The sequence below is a fragment of the Gracilinanus agilis genome, chromosome 4 (assembly GCF_016433145.1).
Source record: "Gracilinanus agilis isolate LMUSP501 chromosome 4, AgileGrace, whole genome shotgun sequence".
In the NCBI taxonomy this organism is placed as follows: domain Eukaryota; kingdom Metazoa; phylum Chordata; class Mammalia; order Didelphimorphia; family Didelphidae; genus Gracilinanus; species Gracilinanus agilis.
This window is the reverse complement of record NC_058133.1, coordinates 173,062,537-173,080,119: the sequence shown is the minus strand read 5'-3', so window position 1 is coordinate 173,080,119 and position 17,583 is coordinate 173,062,537. Positions and strand designations below refer to the sequence as shown.

At 35.7% G+C, this 17,583-nt stretch overlaps 1 protein-coding gene across 1 annotated transcript in view; it reads left to right on the top strand.

Moving 5' to 3' along the window:
• The window catches only part of USP32 (ubiquitin specific peptidase 32), a 282,076-nt gene that overhangs the window by 116,171 nt on the left and 148,322 nt on the right, over positions 1-17,583 (top strand). The window lies entirely within an intron of this gene.

The following is a 17,583-nucleotide window of genomic DNA, read 5'->3' as shown; positions in this document are numbered from 1 at the left end:
CAATGATAGTATTGTTATTTAAAAACTTATAATTGTAAGGGCTAATGATCTGTTTATGCATATAAAATTTCAATTTAGGGCAGCTGGGTAGCTCAGTGGAGTGAGAGTCAGACCTAGAGACAGGAGGTCCTAGGTTCAAAACCCGGCCTCAGCCACTTCCCAGCTGTGTGACCCTGGGCAAGTCACTTGACCCCCATTGCCCACCCTTACCAATCTTCCACCTATGAGACAATACACAGAAGTACAAGGGTTTAAAAAAAATTTTTTTTTCAATTTGCCTCTTGCACTTTGTTTTCCCAGCAAAGATGTTTAACTTACATTATTATACTTAGATTAAAATATATAAAGGAGTGTATTATTACTGATTAATAGAGCTGTAGGCAGTTACATGACTTAAAACTTTCAAATGACCTCTTTTGATTGTTAGCCTCCTAAGATTTTGCACTGAATAAATCATCTTATAACCAGGTTCAAAGAAATACCCAATTTGTTTGTTTTTTTTCTAGAAATTTGTTATCTAATATTGCTTGAACATAGAATGAGAATCTTTTTGTTAAATACTTCATTACAGTGGAATTTGATGTAACATGATATGACTTTTAATATGGCAGTGATGTAGGGTGGTAGTATAGTGGAGTAGATTGAACATCTTTGAGATAGGATTACTGGGATTCATGTTGCTTTGCAAGAATTTAAGACTATAATTTACAGACAGTTTTCCTTCCCCCTTGAGTCCCCTTACTTTTTGGCAGGGCATGCTCATTTTAAGTAAATGGGAGTTTTGGAGTTATGGATAAAGTGATTGATTTTATGTTATTCTCTGATTTTGTTTTCCTCCCACAAAAGCAGACCTGGAACCCCTAAGACTGTATTTTATTTTGAGTGGCAAAGGGAACATATTTATGAATATGATGACATCTTTTCTCCCCCACCCCAAAAGAGGATTTAACAGGAAAATTCATATTTCTTTACAAGTTGGAATCATTAAATCCTGCCATTATACATACCTTCTCACAAAGAGCCACAAATGTTGTTTCATTGTCCCGATTTCTCTGGGGTTAAGAAGATGGAAAACGGTAAAGAAGGAAAAGGTCTGGGTCCTTGAGTGGATCAACACAAAAAAAGTGGCTTTTCCCAATAGAATCTGTTCTCCCCAAAACCTGAGCCAACCTTTTTATCTTAGGATATGTGAGGGCATGTAAGTACAGGTCAGTGGTGGGAGATGAGGGAAGAACCAGAGGAAGATCCAGAGGCTATAGGGGGATAGGCCAAGAGAGGGAAAATGATTTTTTGAAGACTATGAATATGATGTCTCAGTCATGATATAAATTGTTGCCCATTGCAATGTGTTTCTTTTCACATGATAAAGAGTAACTACATGGTTGTCTTAAAAATGTTTATTTTCCATTTACATACCCTGCTTACATATCATAGATTTCATAAAAAGTATAGTGAAACATACATTACACATAAAAATGTCCAAAGTAATAACTTAGCTTTAAAGAAACAAAATGCTTCTCATGATCATTTTCTTTCTTTATTCATTGAAATATTGGTAGTCAAAGGAAGGGTCATATATTCTAGGATCTCTGTTACCTCAGGGCCTAGTTCATGTTGTAATTGTCAGTGATAACAAAATGTGGACTTCTGACTCTACCTTCTTTTTTTAAGAGTTGTTTTAACCTAGGTTTTTTGTTTGTTTTTTAAACTCTTACCTTCCATCTTGGAATCAAAACTATACATACTATATTGTTATCCATATAAAGGTCTGGACACTACTTCTTCTCTTCCTAAAAAAAAGGCTTTGACATGCTGGTTAAACTGTCCTCAGGCAGCAATACTAGTCTTTCAACACCCTTTTCTGACACATGCTGGCTGTGTGGGCAAGTCACAACCAATTAGTATTCTAGTCAAGTCTAAAATTATAAGATGCAGAACAGGTGCAAATCTTCATTGCTAGAAGGAATTAGTTCATTGAGAATTTCCTATATCAATGAAATCAGAGGTGCACTTAAAGGAAAATGCAGAATGGGACCCCAGACAAGTAAAACAGTGTTGGAACTATCATATTAAATTTGAAATTGTTATAGGACTATAGGGTACAATGGAGATATAGAGATTTAGTGATGGTGATGATGTATATCTATCTATGATCTCCTCAGTTGCAGTTGGTTGGAGGAATACCTACTCCTATTACCTTGACTTCTACTGCAAGTTATCCCCTTTTCTCTAACAGTTCCCCAAGTAAGGATCCTTGAGAGGTTAGATAGATGGGTAACCTTTCAGGTCCAACTTGGGGTTGGATAAACTAATATTGGTCTATTGATCTGCCTTGGACAATGTTCAGGATCTGACTGTGTTTGACTCCCTTCCCAAGGGCCCTGATAGAAAGACCTCTCAGGAAGGTACTTGATCTTGAACACTCTTTTATCTATAAATAGGGAAAGGATAACAAGGTCAAGGATTGGGGATTGGAAACCCTATTGATCAATAGATCTATATAGACTAATTAACAGCCTGGACTAGAGGCTATTGATCAGGTGGAGGCTTGAGATTTCACCCTCTCTCCCTTAACTCCTGCCTGACCTGGCCACAGCCAAGCCAGAGGATAGGAAGGCTATTGCTGCAGATGTATTTATGGTCTTTATTCTCTAAGCTCTCTTATCACCAGTGTTGGTGATTCACTAGCTCTCACCATTTATCAGGAAATAGATTCAGGTTTATTCCTACCTTCTTCTTCTTAAACCACCCAGCAGCCCTTCAGCCACCCTTCAAACCACCCTTCCAGCCACCCACTGCCCAGATTGAACCACAGAGGTTGGCAGAGATCTATGATCTCTAGTTCTTTGCCTCTGAGTCCAGAGACTTCAGAGACTTCAGTCCAGACACCTCCCTCAAAGTGGCTGTGAGGGGTATTTATAGGCTAAGGTCAACCGACGTTTGCCCCTGGCTCACAGCACCTGGGAACATTCCTAGTCTCTCAGCTGCCATCCCTGTCAGCTAAGGTGGCATCCATCTCTTCCCAGGTTATTGAATATAACAAAATATATATGTTTTAACAGCTGTATGTAATTGAGATTTATGATTTCACATATAGTTCTCTTTTTTGAATGTGGAAATGTTCATATTTGTTAATGCTTATTAAATTCATAGCAAAAATAAAATTTTTAATAATTAAAAAATTTAATAATTAGAGATATGCAAATTAAAACTCTGATGTACCACCTCACACCTAGAAGATTGGCTAAAACGACAGGAGGGGAGAGTAATGAATATTGGAGATGTGGCAAAATTGGGACATTAATGCATTGCTGGTAGAGTTGTGAATTGATCCAACCATTCTGGTCGGCAATTTGGAACTATGCCCAAAGAGTGCTGAAAGATTGCCTGCCTTTTGATCCAGCCATATCACTGCCGGGTTTATACCCCAAAGAGATCATCAGAAAAAGTTTTGAATACTTGTTTTGCTATATGATTTTATTTCAAAATATAGCTATTAGGATTAGATCAGTTATTGTGTTCTGATTACTTATTACTCCTACATATAATGAGTATATTTCACTTGAGTGTTAAGAGTTTATAAATATTTTTTCAACTGAGTAATGTTTCCTGTTAGATGTTAGGATGCATAAGGTAGGAGTTATCAAACATTCTAAGTGTTTTTCTAATTACAGTTTTCTAGGTATAACCTGTTTGAGATTGAAAACAAACCCTATCTACCTTTATAATTAATGTTTAAAGCAACTTAAGGCATTTGATCTTTCTATTATACTAAACCTTGCTATATTGAGGTTCACTTATCCACAGCTTCACTGTATTCTGGGTTTAAAAAAATTAATTCTGTATTGTGGAATTTTCACTATATTGAGGGATTTTGCAGATGAATACCATACTGTACACAATGGAAATGCAGTATACCACTACCACTTGCGCAAAGGCGACCAACCACAGTGCTGTGTTCTGTATCTTGGGCACTGATTGGCTCACTTGGGCACTGACTGTAGAATTGGTCTGTTTGCTCTCTTGCTACTTTGCAGATTTTCACCTATTGGGTGGGGGGGTTGTCTATGGAATGTAATTCCCATGATAGGTGAGGGAATCACTGTAGTTCTTTATCTTTACATTAGAATTTCAGGTAAAATATCTTTTATTTTGGTGTTTGATAGTATATTTTTAAAAAGGTGACTGTCTCATTTTGGCTGACTGAATAGGTTTAGATAAGAAAACATCACATTGTATGGATATATAAACATATATATTTAAATCAAGGAATTGTGTTAGGGAAGTAGGAGAAATTTGGCTTCCTTTAATGTAAAGCATGAACATACATATATATATATATAAACATAAACCCTTACCTTCTGTCTTAGAATAAATACTATGTATTGGTTCTAAGGCAGAAGAGTAGTAAGGGCTAGGCAGTAGGGGTCAAGTGACTTGCCCAGGGTCACATAGCTAGGAAGTGTCTGAGGCCAGATTTGAACCTAGAACCTCTCATCTCTGGGTCTCGCTCTCAATTCACTGAGCCACCTAGCTGCCCCCAGGATGAATATTTTTAATGCAAATATTGGCTGCCCTTAAAAAATTTTTTTTTGTTTCATTGTATTTGACTAGATTAAGCTAGAGAATTTGTAGCCTTAAAATTTTCATATAAGGAGAAAGTAATCTCATTTTTAGCAAATGATTTAAAATTAGTAAATCCAAGTAAACCAGTCTTCTGAATGTTCTGATTATTTAGTGGAATTTGAAATATTTGTAAGTACTTTAGCTATCTAGTCTACCACAAAGGAGCAATATGTTTTTATTTCACAGAAGCAAAGTTTTTTTTTTTTTTTTTAAACCCTTGTACTTCGGTGTATTGTCTCATAGGTGGAAGATTGGTAAGGGTGGGCAATGGGAGTCAAGTGACTTGCCCAGGGTCACACAGCTGGGAAGTGGCTGAGGCCGGGTTTGAACCTAGGACCTCCTGTCTCTAGGCCTGACTCTCACTCCACTGAGCTACCCAGCTGCCCCAAGCAAAGTTTTTAAAATGTTATGTGAACAGATGTTAAAAGGGGCTTTTGTTATTCAGGAATAAATTATTATGAAAAAACTATCTCATCACATTTGAGGATGGGAATATATTTTATTATTTTTTTTAAAACCCTTACCTTCTGTCTTAGAATCAATACTTTGGATTGGTTCTAAGGCAGAAGAGTGGTAAGGGCTAGGCAATAGGGGGGGGGTCAGGTGACTTACTCAGGGTCACACAGCAAGGAAGTGTCTGAGGCCAGATTTGAACCTAGGACCTCCTGTCTCTGGGTTTGGCTCTCAATTCAGTGAACCACCCAGCTGCCCCCTTTTTGCTTTTCCTTTGATGATGATAAACAGACTGCATAACCTCAGAGGAAATTAACTTTTTGTGTCACATTTTCAGTAAAGCTTTCATTCTTTTTTTTTTTTCTGACTTAACCTTGCTTTGATGAATATGTATTTTTATCACATGTATACATATATCCATGCATACATTATATGTACACATATATGTGTGTATATATATTTAGACACACACATATATATGTATATACATATATAATTTACCTGCTATTCCATTAAAGGTATTAATTACTTAGGGGAGCTTTGTCTGATCTGCTTTTACTATTCCCTAAGATATTTCTTGGTTTATAGTAGGCATAGATTTTCTAGTGGTAGAATAGAAGTCTGAAATGGAAATTAGGTGCAGGGAAGGAGAAATAAGATTGGTAAAATGTAGGTGCATTTTTTTCATCATGTCTTTCAGAGAATGAATATGGTATTCATTATTTCTTACTTTAAAGAATTTACTATTGGAAATGTTTGATCTGTGGGAGATGACAGTGAAATTGGTCCAACTCTAGATAGAAGGTAATAAAAATTTGCTTTTATTGGTTTAGAATGTTGGGAAACTGTTCTTTGTATGAAAACTGGCTCTACAGTGACCCTGGAAAAGACCCTAAAATGATTTTCAGTGATTATCACAGAAGGTTGTTTGTCAGGTTCTTATTAAATGGCTCTTATGTTTCAGGCATTGTGCCAGGCAGTGAGAATACAAGGAAAATGAAAGTCCCTGTCCTCAGTCAAGCACCTTACCCTAACCAGGTTTGACGACATGTACATTTAAATATGTACAATTTAAGACATATATAAAGTAGATATAAGCTACTATTGGAGGTGAAGTTGGCAGTGTGGCATTAATGATTCCATGTTTCTAATAGAATGACCTTGAGATTAGTACTTGGTCCTGGATTGCATTAGATTTTTATCAATGGCCTAGATATAAAGGCATAAATGGCATGCTTATCCAAAGTGCAGATCACTTAAAGCTTTGAAAAATAGCCAATAATAAAGCATCTAAAAAAAGTCCATATAAGCTAAGGAATTGGACTACAAATAACAGAAAGCAATGATTGACTACTCTTGGAATAGTTCTGAATTCATCTAATTGTATTTTGGAGTAATCTATACCTCTCCTACCTTTCCATAAGATTAGCCTGAGAGTAGTAGAGAAGTTCTAGCATATTCTATCTAAATTTATTCTGACCAAATTTTTAAATTTTCTGAGTACTCATGTCACCACAATTAGGTTTTTCACCTCATTACTTTCAGTTTTCTTACCTGTAAAATGAAGAGGATAATACTTGCCTTATTTCTTGGGGTTGTTATGATAAAAATGTACCGTAAATTGTGAAGTGCTACAAACATTTAAGCTATTATCAAATACGTGATTATTTTTCTGAACTCATTACGGTATTTTTAAAAATTTAATTTTATATTTTATTTTATGTTCTCAATGGCTTGTCTTATTTCTTCTTCACATCTTGATCTATATAGCTTCCTTCACTCTTTTTGCTCTAATTTCGAACAGATGAGCATTGGCTTAGACCACTTGCAGACCAACAGATGCCTTGAAATTCTTCCATCTTCTGTAACATGATATAAGCTTTCTTTTTCTTATAAACATTTCTGACGGGTATAACTTATTTTGAAAGCTGTGTTGCCTGTTTGAATTGTTTAGGAGAATTATTTTTAGGTATAGAAAGTTTCCTTGGGAAGAGGATGAGTTTGGAATGCTACTATTTTAGTTGTCACACATTTGCCTAGAGATATTCTATAGATCTCCACTGAAATGATTATGACCCATGCCACTTTTTAATGGACACTAGCCACTGTTCTTTTTTCCAATCTTAATCCTCTATCAGTATGTACTTTGTTGTGATATCAGAACAGTAGGGCATCTCTCTGTTGTCAGAAATAGGATAAGATTCACAGGGATGGGCAATTTGCTGAGCTTTTACTTGGTGAGCTTTTCATCTTATCTCTTTGGCTGACTGGTTAAATCATGTGGAAACTCTTGTTTTCCAGTCTTTGTGGAAATGGAACTTCAGAATTATGCCATTTTGGCTGACTGTTGTGGCTGTTTAGAGCCATATGCACAGGCACTACAACTGAGCGGGAAGAGATTCCCTGCCAATTCTAAAACCAGTTTTAATCAAAATGTGAATTTTATCTACTATCCAGATTTTACTACAATTATAATAAGTAGTAGAACTGACTAAAGAATAGAATAGAATTTTTTGCCAAATTATTCACTTCTACTTGAACAGTATTTCAGATAATATAATGTTCTGGCAGCTAGTATAATATGCTTATAAATTTCCCAGTATTCATTTTAGAGGATCATGGAAAATAGAATGTTAAGATTTCTTCCAGTTGCATTTCAGGTGCACATAAATCCAGGCATTTACTTTTTTTTTTTTAAACCCTTACCTTCTGTCTTGGAATCAATACTGTGTATTGGCTCCAAGGCAGAAGAGTGGTAAGAGTAGGCAATGGGGGTCAAGTGACTTGCCCAGGGTCACATAGCTGAGAAGTGTCTGAGGCCAGATTTGAACCCAAGACCTCAGGAGGCATTTACTTTTTAAAAAGTAGATTCATCTAGTGTAAAAAACATTGGACTTAAATAAGAAGAGCTGTATATCTAGTGCTTTGTCTAGCCTAATAGGTAATTATCATTAGCCATTACTCAAAATTCTCTTCTCTCAAGATAACCTCATTGTTTGACTTGTAACTATAGTTCCCCTTGCTGTTTACCTGAATTCTATCTGCTTGATAGCCAATTGAATTGTCATATAACTAAAGGAAAAATTATGTTTACTATATGTTAATTTTTTTACTTTGGGCTCTTTTACACTTGAATCTTAAACTTTTTAAAAAATCTTACCTTCTGTCTAAGGAATCAATACTAAATATTGGTTCCCCCTCCCCCCAAATCACTCTATAAAAATTCAGGCATAGCATGCAGTGAAATTGAAAGAAAGCTTAGGTGTCTTTTCTGTGACTCTCTGAAACTAAATGTAAGAAAATTGTAGGACATTGTTAGAACATTGACCTATCTAGAGAACTGTTATAAATGAACATTTTGGCATAAGCACTGATTTTATATACAATCTTCTGTAGCTCCTGGGAAGAATATAAACTTGAAGCCGCCAGCTCCACAAAGGTTCCTGGTGGGTAGGACACTCAGAAAGGGGAACCAGGGACTGAGAGAAAATGGGTTACAGGTTAAGGACTAATGGAAAGAGAACATAAGGCAAGAATGAAGACACACAAAGAAAGTTCTGACATAAGGTAGTCAGACAGTGAGCAAGCTCTGATGGTTAAGAGATTCCATGGTTCAGAGCTTCCTGGGATGAAGCTTTGATGGTAAAGAGTTTAACCCTTAACTGACATACTGCTCTTTTATTGGGGTTACAACTGTATAGGGGGAAGAGAAAAGACAAGTGGTCTGGTACATTGGCACCATGAGGTAATCAAACTGTTGGGACCTAAAACAATAGGTAGAGCTTACACCTAGATCAGGAATCCATAAGGCCTAAGGTCTTGGGACATATGTTAATTGATTGTTATTGGTAAAATAAGGAGACTGAGATAACTGACCAGTCTTCTGGTATGTAGCCTTAGGGAAGGGCTAGGAATTTGGCAAGTTTGAGGATCAATTTAACTCAAGGTTACAGAAATCAATCATAAGCAATACTAGAGTCAGTTTTTTGAGCACCCTTAAAGTGATGTCAAGATTAATGTGTAGCTGGACTCCTATAAAACTGGAAATATATATAAATGTCTTGTATGAAAATCATTTAACTGACCACATCACTTCTAGTTTCCTTTTATTTGATTATATTGCAAAAGTGAAATGTGACTATCCATTCGGAAAAATATTGCAGATATTTGTCATTCTCCTCATTAGCATGTATGAACTTATTTCATAATAATTATTAATAACAATGAGTATTTATGTAGTTCTTTTATGTGCTTTTCATGTATTTCATTTTATCATCCCAGTACTCATAAAATATAGGTGGTATTTTTAATATCTCCTCTTTACTGGTTGGGAATCTGAGATAGACAGTTGTGACTGTGTTATTTAGAATTTCTGGGACTCTATTTAAGAGCTATTTGGGGCTCATTTGAGCATTAAGATATGTAGATATATGACAAACTTCCTGTGGACATTTTAGGGAACTTTGGAAAACTACATTTCCCATGATTCCTCTTGTAAAAATGGAGGCAGACAGGAAGCGTGATGATGTAAGAGAGGGGAGAAGACTCCTGGTGTCAGGAGAGGTGGTCTCTTTTGGCTACCTGAGCACGTGAAGGTACGAAATGAAAAATGGCTGAATTGGCAGTTTGAATTCTTACAGGCCCGTAGTCTTATGATTTATCTCTATCAGCATGGCTTTTATTAAAATACTATTTTCCCTTTTAATATCGGCCTTCATCATTTTTAAAAACAACATGACTCACACAGGGTCACATCACTAATAAGTGTCTGAGGTCAGATTTGAACTTGGGTATTTCTGACTCTAGGCCCAGTTACCAGATTCACTAGATTACCTAGGTACATATGATTCTGATGATATTTGTGTTAGCTGGGCAGATAAATATTTCTAATGTTTTCTTTTAGTCCCAGCTAGTCCTATCTTCTGCAAGAAGCCTTTTTTGATCCCCATTAATACTACTACCTTCTCCTGTTGATCATCTCTAATTTATCCTCTCTCTTTTTTTTGTATATAATTGTTTTCATATTGTTCCTACCATCCATGAGCTCCTTGAGAGCAGAGACTGTTTTTCACACTCTTTTTTATATCACTGATACTTAATTACAGTTCTTGGCACGTAGGTGCTTAATAGACACTTTTAGCCTTGACTTTACTTGACTTCATGCTGCCCTGTTAATGTCTTCCATGAAATAGAAATGATTACAATTTTCTTTCCAACTCTCTCATGTAATAGAAACATGCATATTGTATTTGCCATTTGGAAAATACTTTTGTCTTTTAGAACTCTGTGAGTTAGATTGCTTTAAGGTTAGAGGAGTTGCATCATTTTCTTATAGTCACACACAACTGTTGGTAGGTACTAGAATCAGGACTTGAGCCCATATGTCATAGGATTAAAGGGATTGATGCTTGATGAAATTTTATACACAGAACTGGCGAGGGATAATTAATATGCTTAATAGAATAAGAATCTAAAAAGATCTTGACATAATAGGTAGGTTAGATAAAATGGTAGGCTGAAACTGGTTAGATTAAATTTCCTAGCATTAAATGTAGTCTACATACTTAAACTGAGTTTTTGTAACCCATGTATATAATGGAGAAGATAAAGATAATAGGTTTTGTGAAAACTATATGGGGATTTTAGGAGACCTTAGTATCAATGTCAGTCAGCAAAGTGATATAGCAACACTAAATGTCAATATGATGTTGAGTCATTAAAGTAAGACACATTGCCTATGATTATGGAGACAAGAGCCTCATTGTGTTCTCCTCTGGTCAGACTACATGCTGAGATACTTCTTAGCTTTGTGACCCTGGGCAAGTCACTTAACCCCCATTGTCTAGCCCTTACTGCTCTCCTGCCTTGGAATCAATACATAGTATTTTGGCGAACCAGAAGGTTGAAGTTCGGACCCTAAATTTTTTAGATAGTCTAAGAAGAAGCCATGCGGCTCTGGGACCCAGAGTCTCAGAAATGATTTTTTTCCTTGCCCAGTCCTCTCCCTATTTTCCCCAGCCTCTAGGCTGCCTTTTAGGGAAGAGGGACAATGGTTTTAATTGCTGCTGGGCTGCGAATTATTTTGCTCAATGCCCTGGGCCTGGTGGCCCTTACGGACACTGATGGACTGCTGGGTTTCCTGCTGTCCTCTGACACTGATCATCCTGGCTCATGACCTGGCCTCCCTTCCTCCGCTTCTGTTCTCTGCCTAATCCTGAATCTCGAGCCTGATGGTATAGACCACTGCCTCACGTTCCTGCCTGCCCTGATCGCTGCCGAATTGCCAGCCCACCAGAGCAGACCTCTTCTGCTGGCCTCTGATCCTGCTTCGCTAGTGCTGCTCGTCCTGTTCTAACCCCCAACAGTGCTGACGGCTTCCACTACAGCCCTGCCCTGATTTGGAGACTGCTGCAGTTGCTGCCGCTTGAGATTTGAGAAGTATTATTGTCCCCCCCCCCACTCCCCACCCCTTGGTAATGGCCTGCATTCTAGCCTCCATGTGATTTCTCTAAAGGCCTAATTTAGGCACCCCCCCACCCCCCACAAGCTCTTCACGTGGGTATTTTTCTAAAAACTGACCTAAGCTTTTCTCTAGCCCTGAACCCACGATCCCACTTGGACCCTAGTGTCTGAACCTTGAACTAGGGATTACTCTTCATCGGGCTCATGGCCTATTCAAATTTTTTTGCGATTATTAAACTCAAACTCAGGGGAAAAGAAATTCACCCCATACCTGCTCAGAACTTTGAACTAAGAGCTGAGACTGATTATATGGACCCTGAAATTTGAACTTTAAATGGGACCAGAAGGGGAGTTTAAAACCTCAGAACTCAGGGTTTTAAAAAGACTGTATCTTACTGCATTTTGCGGATACTTTTGTGAATTAATTTTGTTTATTTCTTTGATTTTCCTGTTGCACTGAATCATTTTAAGTTAATGAAGTTTGTGGCTGCTAGATTAATTCTGTTTATGATTTTATTGTAACTCCCAAATAATGAGAAAAATCTATTAGAACCGGTAGAAGAGGTTTTTTTGACGGTATAGCTTGATATCTGGTACTCACATTATATTTCCTAATTTATTTCAGGTTTCATTTTTACTGTAATCAAAGCATTGCTGTGTTCTCATACCATTTGAACATCTTACACATTTTTTAAAGTTGTAAATTGCCTTATGTATACCGGATTTATAGGAGCACATGTCTTTTAAGTTTTTATTCTATCTTGATAATTGTGTTTAACCTTGGAGAGTTTGATGCCTGCCTTGAGATTTAAATTGTAATCTTGTGAGAGGTCTTTCAAAAATTTACTTTAGATACCTAGTACCCTTCTTTATAAATGATAGGTTTTTATGAATTTATTTTAAAGAATTGTGGTCTTAAAGGATAAGCTTTATATATTTTATTGTGAAGAATTATTGTCATATATTTTTTTTGATATTAGTCTATGTTTTAGCCTCTTTATCAGAAGGGTCTAGAATCCTTGAGGATAATTTAGACCAGAAGTTTTTTTTTTTAAATATCAGATTTTTATATGGAAGCAGTAACAGAATTTGTTGAGAAACTCTTAGCCAAGGTTTACAAGTTGTAACAAGTATGATTTTTTTTAACATCATTGTTTATTGTTTTAAAATGTGTTATTAGAAATTAGGGTACTCTATTTGAATGTGCATTGTGAATCTGCTATTACACTCATAGAAAATCTCATTTTTGAGTAAAAAAAACCTTTCACTAGTTCTGAGCTATATATATATATATATTTGATTTTTAAAACATTCTTTTTTTAATGAGAGCAATTGATTTTTCCTTTTTCTCATCTTGTACTGGAAGTACATATATAATCATTATTTATCCTTTTTTTTTTTCATTTTTTTTTTTATTTTATTTTACAGTGATATAAGCTTAATGCAAATACCTGAAGAGACTATGGGACTGTGATTTAATGCCTCTCTGTCTGATTCCAGGAGAAGTGCCGAGCCACAAGACCATGGAGACTGACTGAGAATCTGCCCAGGCAGAAGGCCATACAGGTCATGAATTGCAGGAGTTCTATGCCAATACTTGAAGGGCTTGAAACTGGGGTTTGAGTTTTGGAGTCAGCTTTTCTAACGCTTAGAGGCTCAGTCCCCCTCAACTTAAATTCCTAGTGAAGCACCTAAGATTGGCTATCATTTTATGGCTCATTTCCCTGAGAAGGTGCAGGGAAAAATCAGATCAAAGAAAGGCATTTCCCTTATTTCTCTCTATATATAGAGAAAATGGTAATTTTTCTGTAGTCCTGGCCCTGAATGGGTACTTGCAAACTGCTTAAATCACTTTAATTAGGCCTCGATTCAAAGCCCTGTTATAAGTTTATTTTCCTTACATTTTTTGCACATTTTACATTTCATTCACAAGTTAATTTTTTTTCTCCTTTTTTTTTGAATTTTATTCTTTTTCTTTTTCTTTTTTTATTATTTCTTTTGCCAGTTGATTTCATGCACCCCCGTGACTCACTCAGCCATGCATCCTTGGCTGACCTTTTCAGGGGAATAATGTGTTTATTTAAAATCTTCCTCAGGAGTGTGTGTGTTAAGTTTTTATAATCATAATGTCTGAATTATTATCTATAATGCAAGTTAATTTTTACTCCTTTAGGAGTAATCTCAGTGGGGTAATGTATAATTCTCAGAAGAAAATGTATGTTTTGTAATCTATAATGTAAAGTTTAAATTCTTTGAGAGTAATTTCAGGATAAGGATTGTACCATCTCCCCAGAATCCAGACAACTGAACCTGTTTGGTGGCGGCACCAAAAGATGCCTGAAGAGCCTTCAATGGATCATGAAGACCCAAATTTGAACTTTGGGGCGCAGTTAATCTGAACTATGGGGGTTGAACGAATTGAATGCATTTATTTTCAATGGACACTCTTATGCCAGTGGGGGACTGCCCCAAAATTGGCTTTTTGTCAATGCGCCTAGCTTTTGTCCTCTTTTCTTTTGGTTTAAGATCCACTGAAAAAGACCAGTCTTTTTCAACGGATCTCAGGGGGGTAATGTATTATTCAAAATCACTTGGGATACTTGGAACTACATTTCCCCTTATCCCCAATGGGTTTCCTGTTTTGGATTACGTATTCAAGGTGAGGGACGGTTTTAAATAGGGGGAAGTGACTTTGAACTTCCTCTCGCTTTAGCTACTGGGTGCGGGAAGATACAAAAAGGTAAAATGGCTGAGGCAGGAGTTTGAATACTTACAGGCTCGTGGTCTAATGATTTTATCTCTTATCAGCATGGCTTTTATTAAAATACTATTCTCCCTTATAATCTTGGCCTTCATCATTTTTAATAATAACAGATGGAAGGTAAAGGTTACAAAAAAAAGAAAAAGAAAGAAAAAAGATTAGATTTATTGTTTGACCCCAAGAGAGAAGAATTAGTAGTAATATGTGGACATTGAAAAAATATATAGATTTAGGCTTGATTTTATGTTTTTATATTTACACACACGTAAGTATCAAATGTACATCACATCTTATTGAGAAGTGATGGACTCACCCCTCACTAGAACCCTTCAGGAAAACCCCGGATAATCTCTTGTCAGGTATTATTGTTGAAGGGATTCTTGTTTAGATATCAGCATTTCCTAGATACTCTCTGTTCTGACTCTTGAGATCCTATTTTTATTTGGCAATCTGGTTCAATCTCCTAATTTTGTAACTTTGAAAACTGAATCCCAGAAAGGGAGAGTGCATGATCCCATAAGAAGTCAGTAACTGAACTGGGATTAATTTGGTCTCTAGATCTTTACTTTATTTCATTCTTCTGTAATAAAAGTTATTATTAGAATCTTACTTTGGATTTGTAATACTCCTTTTAAATGTCTACTTATTTTAACTTGTTATCACATTTTCTGCTTGAAGCATCCCTCAGAGACTCATAGAGTTTAATTTGATTTTTTTTTTAACCCTTACCTTCTCTTTTGGAGTCAATACTATGTATTAGCTCCAAGGCAGAAGAATGGCAATGGGAGTTAGGTAACTTGCCCAGGGTCACACAGTGAGGAAGTGTCTGAGGCCAGATTTGAACCTAGGACCTCCTGTCTCTAGGTCTGCCTCTCAATCCACTGAGCAACCCAGCTGCCCACTAATTTGATTTTTACAGTTAGAGAAACCAAGGCACAGATAAATTATTTTCCCATGGTAACGAAGCTTAAGATGAACCACAGGTTTGAATTTAGGTTAAATGACTTCATTCAGCTCTCCACCTATTAAATTTAATTCCTTTAGTGGAATTTAAATGGCTTTCAACTTTTTTTTTTTTCTCTATTCAAATTGTTAAGTACTTATAATTTCTGTAGGGTGCAAAAATGCATAGTCATCCTAGTTAGTTTTCTTTTAGTGTTCTGTTTAAGTTAGACTATGTCAAGAAATATCTTCCTTGTAAGTTTTTTCCCAGTTCATCATTGACTCTGGGGAGCCAGATAATGTGAAATTGTTGTCTAAAAATATATATTATCATTAGCAGTTTTACCATGCAAGTCTTATTATTCTTACCATGCAAGACTGGTGCATGAGTCTGTGGCATACGCACTCTATTATCTATGAGACTGTTGTGTTATGGTTAGTAACTGATGTTCTTACTTTCTGTAACTACATGATTTTTCTTTATTTTTAAAATCTGAATCATAGCTTGTTCTTTCTAAAAACCTAAAGAGTTATACCTTGTATTTCTTTGTATTTAAGGGTAACTATGCAACAGAAAAAAAAATTCTCCATTGAATCTTTTTTTGGTGATACTTCCTTATAGACTACAGATGATTCTGGTTCTTCTAAGGTCACCCAGCAGAATATAAGCTTTTCCCAGCTTAATCATAATTCAGACAGTCCATACAACAAAGGGCCCATTTTCTGAGGACCTGCTTAAGTTAATTACAAAGAGGCTTATCAATAGTAAAATAATTGCTTGGAGATAAATTGTTTGGCCATGGCAATTCATGAAACAAAGGAAGATACTAAACGGCTCTCAATCCTTTGAGTCCATTTCTCCTCCATCATAGTAGTTGTTGAAATCTTAAACATGGAACTGCGAAGGGATAATTAACATTCTTAATATGATGGTAAGGGAGGCAGAATGTACTGAGTTATACTATTTTAGATTACCTATAATAATTTTTGTAGTAATGTTTTTCCCCAATTACTTATGAAAACAATTTTTAGTATGAGTTCCAAATTCTCTCCCTCCCTTCATTCCTCTTCTTTGGGATGGTAAGCAATTTTATATGGATTATACATGCGCTATCTTGCAATATATATTCCATATTTATTATGTTGTAGAGGAACTAAAAATAATTTATGAAGAAAATAGTAAAAAATGATATGCTTCAATATGCATTTAGACCCCATTAGGTCTTTCTCTGGTGGAGGATAACACTTTTTATCTTGAGTCCTTTAGAGTTATCTTGGTTCATTGTATTGCTGGTGACAGCTAAGTTATTCACAGTTGATCATCATATAATGATGCTGTTACTGAGTACAATGTTCTCCTGGTTCTGCTCACTTCACTTTTCATCAGTTCATATAATTGTAGAGGCTAACAAGTTAATAAAGAACTGAAGGAACTAAATTATATTAATCTTGACATTCTCAAAATAAATGAAATCAATGAAAGGTGACTGCAACTAAATTGGAGAATTGCTCACTGGTTCTTCTTAGAGAAACAAATAGAGGAGTTGATATAGTTGGTTTTATCATGGATCTAGTCAATGGAAATCATAATTTCACGGGACACTTCATCATCCAGTATTGCATTATTGATTATAAGCTTTTACAATATGCATACTTTGAATTAAAATAAAAGTTTATTTTCTAATATGTTGCAGAGGAGGAGCAGGTAAGGAAATTCAAATGAGAACTGAAAAATATGTTCTATATTAAATCAACACATACTTATTATTTATGGATATAAGTACAGAAATACTTATGGAGGGAACAGTAAATATATGTTAGGAAATATAGTTTAGGAATAAGAATCAGAAGACCAAAGGCTTGTAAACTACATAGAAGTCTTTTGCCTATTTATATCATTCTTCAAAAAGAAAGTCTAAAAGATGCTAGACATAGAATCTCCATTAATATATTATTTTTCTTTTTAAAAAATAAGTTTATTGATGTATTTTATTTTTATATGTCATTTATTTCTTCTTAAACATTTTTCTTTTGCACCTCTCAACACTCTTTGGATCCTTTCTTGATACTAAGAAAAATATTATATAGTATTTGACCATATCTTGCCAATGTATTCCATATTTCATGGCCTCAGTTCCAAACTTCTAGTCTGAAAAAGAGGAGGTGGGATTAATGATTAGGATTTTTTGCCCTGTAATTAGTCAGTTATTATTAATAAAAATTTGACTACCCTTTAGTGTTTTGTTGATTTACATGATTGTAATTATCTTTATTGTAAAGGTCCACATACTTTGATTCGAGGCCGCCACCCTCCTTCCCCCCCCCCCCCCCCCCCCCCC